General features: G+C 62.9%; 1 protein-coding gene across 4 annotated transcripts in view; it reads right to left on the bottom strand.

Annotated features, from left to right (window-relative positions):
- LOC132832710 (neurogenic locus notch homolog protein 1-like) overlaps positions 1-5,000 on the bottom strand; it is a 173,168-nt gene that overhangs the window by 32,912 nt on the left and 135,256 nt on the right. The window lies entirely within an intron of this gene.

Raw genomic sequence — 5,000 nt, 5'->3', positions numbered from 1 at the left:
GAGAGAGGGGGGGAGGGAGAGGGGGGGGGAGGGAGAGAGAGGGGTAGGGAGAGAGAGAGAGAGGGAGAAAGATAGGGGGAGTGAGAGAGGGTGGAGGGAGAGAGGGGGGGAGGGAGAGAGGGGGGAGAGAGAGAGGGGGGGAGAGAGGGGGGAGAGGGAGAGGGGGGATAGAGGGGTGGGGGGGAGAGGGGGGGAAAGAGAGAGGGAGGGGAGACAGAGGGGGAGGGAGAGGGGGGAGGGAGAGACGGGGAGAGAGGGGGGAGGGGGGAGGGAGAGAGGGAGAGGAGAAGGAGAGGGAGAGGAGAGGGGAGAGAGAGGGGGAGGAGAGAGGGGAAGGAGAGAGAGGGGGAGGAGAGAGGGGTGAGAAGAGAGGGGCGGAGAGAGAGGGGGAGGAGAGAGGGAGGGAGAGAGGGGTGAGGAGAGAGGGGAAGGAGAGAGAGGGGGAGGAGAGATGGGGAGGAGAGAGAGGGGGAGGAGAGAGGGAGGGAGAGAGGGGTGAGAAGAGAGGGGTGGAGAGAGAGGGGGGGGAGGAGAGAGGGAGGGAGAGAGGGGGTGAGGAGAGAGGGGAAGGAGAGAGAGGGGAAGGAGAGAGAGGGGGAGAGAGAGGGGCGGAGAGAGAGGGGGAGGAGAGAGAGGGGGAGGAGAGAGGGGTGAGGTCTCAAGTAGAACGATCAGCTGAACCAATCACAGCATGGGTTAAAATCCCACCAGAACCGGGGGTAGAATTGTAATAAAAACCGTACACATTGTGATCAACAGAAAGGTGTTGTGAAAGGTGATAGGGTTCGGAAAAGATTTACAAGGATGTTGCCAGGGTTGGAGGGTCTGAGCTACAGGGAGAGGCCGAACAGGCTGGGACTGTTTTCCCTGGAGCGTCGGAGGCTGAGGGGTGACCTTAAAGAGGTTTACAAAATCATGGAGGGGCTTGGATAGGGTAAATAGGCAAAGGATGTGGTGGAGGCTGGTACAATTGCAACATTTAAGAGGCATCTGGATGGGTATATGAATAGGAAGGGTTTGGAGGGATATGGGCCGGGTGCTGGCAGGTGGGACGAGGTTGGGTTGGGATATCTGGGTCAGCATGGACGGGTTGGACCGAAGGGTCTGTTTCCGTGCTGTCCATCTCTATGACTCTATGTAACACGTTGTTAAAAATCTATCTTGTTCATGAATGTCGTTTCGGGAAAGGAATCTGCTGTCCTTACCTGGTCCAAACCATCCGTGATTCTAGACCCTGGGAATCTCCCTCTGAAATGGCCCTAACAATCCCCATCCTGTTAGAGTTTGATAAGTTTCGATGAGATCCCCTTCACCCTTCTAAACTCCCGAGCTCAGATACGGAGACCAGTTCACCGTGTCTGTGCCAATACAATTCCATACTGAACCAATCCCACCTGCCCATGCCCAAGCTCGGTATTCCTCTATCTCCTGCCTGGTTCAAGTGACTGCCAAGATGTCCCTGACCCCCTCCCTGACAGTGTGTTCCAGGCACCGCCCGCCCTCCGTTCACAATAAAAACCTGCCTGCCTCGCCCATCTGAGATTAGGTTCCCCTACAGTGTGGGGAACAGGCCCTTTGGCAGAACCAGTCCACACCGACCCTCCCAGACCCATTTCCCCTCTGACTAATGCACCTCACACGACGGGCAATTCACCCTGACCCTGCACATCTTTGTGACTGTGGGAGGGAACCCACGCAGACACGGGGGGGGGGGGGGGGGGAGAATGTGCAAACTCCACACACAGACAGTGTCCCGAGGCTGGGATCGAACCCAGGCCCCTGGTACAGTGCTAACCACTGAGCCACCGTTAAACTTTCCCCTTCTCGTAGTAAGGTGTCATTTAACTTAAGTAACTGAAATGTAATTGAAGCTAGTATTTATTCAGTATGCTTGTAGTTTAGTGAAGTAGATATGTTTGTTTTGTTCGGATAGTGGGTTATTTATTAACGAAGGCACTATGTTATAGCCTCTTGTTTGTGACGACTGATTGCTGTTTTGATGGGTTTTTTTAAAAAATAAAAATGTTTTCGTAAAAGATTTCAAAAAGCTTTTTCAATAAAAATATTTATTAAAAGAAAGCTTCCCCCTTCCCAAGCTCTGCCCTCCCCCCCCCCCAGATTTTCTGTCCTGGGAGAGAGAGAGACACTAACTCCCCAGTTTATCGACACCTCTCTTAAATCCCCTGTCTCTGACAAAAACAAGCCAAGTTTGTCCAGCCTCTCCGTGTGGCGAATCCGCTCCAATTCCAGGCAACGTCCCGGGCTACCCCTTCCACAGCCTTGCTATAGCGCCCAGTACTGTGAACACCACTCCCAGCATGGTCTCAGACAACAGCAAGGTGACAGCCCAGATTGAACACACTACGCCCAGAAGGAGCAGGGGAAACGGCTCAGGCTTCAGTGTGTTGGCACGGTCACAGGGCGATGGGGTCACCCTGAGGGATCTCGGTGTACCGAGGGGCAGGGGGAGGGAGGGCCAGAGGGGGAACTGACCGGTGTAGGGGGAGGGGGAGGGGGGACTGGCCAATGTACGTGGGGTGAGGGGGAACTGAGCGGTGTGGGGGGTGTGAGAGAAGGGAGGGAGGGGGGGTTACTGAGCGGTGTGGGGGGTGTGAGGGGAGGGAGGGGGGGGGGTTACTGAGCGGTGTGGGGGGTGTGAGGGGCCGGAGGGAGGGGGGGGGGTTACTGAGCGGTGTGGGGGGTGTGAGGGGAGGGATGGAGGGGGGGTTACTGAGCGGTGTGGGGGGGTGTGAGGGGCCGGAGGGGGGGGTGCTTACTGAGTGGTGTGGGGGGTGTGAGGGGCCGGAGGGAGGGGGGTCACTGGGGGTTGGGGGGGGTTGTGAGAGGAGGGGGGGGTTACTGAGCCGTGTGGGGGGTGTGAGGGGAGGGAGGGGGGGTTACTGAGCGGTGTGGGGGGTGTGAGGGGAGGGAGGGGGGGGTTACTGAGCGGTGTGGGGGGGGTGTGAGGGGAGGGAGGGGGGGTTACTGAGCGGTGTGGGGGGTGTGAGGGGCCGGAGGGAGGGGGGGTTACTGAGCGGTGTGGGGGGTGTGAGGGGAGGGAGGGAGGGGGGTTACTGAGCGGTGTGAGGGGAGCGAGGGAGGGGGGGTTACTGAGCGGTGTGGGGGGTGTGAGGGGAGGGGGGGTTACTGAGCGGTGTGGGGGGTGTGAGGGGAGGGAGGGAGGGGGGGTTACTGAGCAGTGTGGGGGGTGTGAGGGGAGGGAGGGAGGGGGGGTTACTGAGCGGTGTGGGGGGTGTGAGGGGCCGGAGGGAGGAGGGGGGGTTACTGAGCGGTGTGGGGGGTGTGGGGGAGGGAGGGAGGGGGGGTTACTGAGCGGTGTGGGGGGTGTGAGAGGAGGGAGGGGGGGTTACTGAGCGGTGTGGGGGGTGTGAGGGGCCGGAGGGAGGGGGGTCACTGAGCGGTGTGGGGGGTGTGAGGGGAGGGGAGGGAGGGGGGGGGTTACTGAGCGGTGTGGGGGGTGTGAGGGGAGGGAGGGAGGGGGGGTCACTGAGCGGTGTGGGGAGTGTGAGGGGGGGTACTGAGCGGTGTGGGGGGTGTGAGGGGAGGGAGGGAGGGGGGGTTACTGAGCGGTGTGGGGGGTGTGAGGGGAGGGAGGGGGGGTTACTGAGCGGTGTGGGGGGTGTGAGGGGAGAGAGGGAGGGGGGTTACTGAGCGGTGTGGGGGGTGTGAGGGGAGGGAGGGGGGGTTACTGAGCGGTGTGGGGGGTGTGAGGGGCCGGAGGGAGGGGGGGGTTACTGTGCGGTGTGGGGGGGTGTGAGGGGAGAGAGGGAGGGGGGGTTACTGAGCGGTGTGGGGGGTGTGAGGGGAGAGAGGGAGGGGGGGTTACTGAGCGGTGTGGGGGGTGTGAGAGGAGGGAGGGGGGGTTACTGAGCGGTGTGGGGGGTGTGAGGGGCCGGAGGGAGGGGGGTCACTGAGCGGTGTGGGGGGTGTGAGGGGAGGGGAGGGAGGGGGGGGTTACTGAGAGGTGTGGGGGGTGTGAGGGGAGGGAGGGAGGGGGGGGTCACTGAGCGGTGTGGGGAGTGTGAGGGGGGGTACTGAGCGGTGTGGGGGGTGTGAGGGGAGGGAGGGAGGGGGGGTTACTGAGCGGTGTGGGGGGTGTGAGGGGAGGGAGGGGGGGTTACTGAGCGGTGTGGGGGGTGTGAGGGGCCGGAGGGAGGGGGGGTTACTGAGCGGTGTGGGGGGTGTGAGGGGAGGGAGGGAGGGGGGGTTACTGAGCGGTGTGGGGGGTGTGAGGGGAGAGAGGGAGGGGGGGTTACTGAGCGGTGTGGGGGGGTGTGAGAGGAGGGAGGGGGGGTTACTGAGCGGTGTGGGGGGTGTGAGGGGCCGGAGGGAGGGGGGTCACTGAGCGGTGTGGGGGGTGTGAGGGGAGGGGAGGGAGGGGGGGGTTACTGAGAGGTGTGGGGGGTGTGAGGGGAGGGAGGGAGGGGGGGGTCACTGAGCGGTGTGGGGAGTGTGAGGGGGGGGTACTGAGCGGTGTGGGGTGTGTGAGGGGAGGGAGGGAGGGGGGGTTACTGAGCGGTGTGGGGGGTGTGAGGGGAGGGAGGGGGGTTACTGAGCGGTGTGGGGGGTGTGAGGGGAGGGAGGGAGGGGGGGTTACTGAGCTGTGTGGGGGGTGTGAGGGGAGAGAGGGAGGGGGGTTACTGAGCGGTGTGGGGGGTGTGAGGGGAGGGAGGGGGGTTACTGAGCGGTGTGGGGGGTGTGAGGGGAGGGAGGGAGGGGGGTTACTGAGCGGTGTGGGGGGTGTGAGGGGCCGGAGGGAGGGGGGGGTTACTGAGCTGTGTCGGGGGTGTGAGGGGAGAGAGGGAGGGGGGTTACTGAGCTGTGTGGGGGGTGTGAGGGGAGAGAGGGAGGGGGGGTTACTGAGCGGTGTGGGGGGTGTGAGGGGAGGGAGGGAGGGGGGTTTACTGAGCGGTGTGGGGGGTGTGAGGGGCCGGACGGGGGGTTACTGAGCGGTGTGGGGGGGTGTGAGGGGAGGGAGG

This window comes from Hemiscyllium ocellatum, chromosome 35 (assembly GCF_020745735.1).
Source record: "Hemiscyllium ocellatum isolate sHemOce1 chromosome 35, sHemOce1.pat.X.cur, whole genome shotgun sequence".
Lineage (NCBI taxonomy): Eukaryota > Metazoa > Chordata > Chondrichthyes > Orectolobiformes > Hemiscylliidae > Hemiscyllium > Hemiscyllium ocellatum.
The sequence above is the reverse complement of the archived record's forward strand: the minus strand, read 5'-3'. Positions and strand labels throughout refer to the sequence as shown.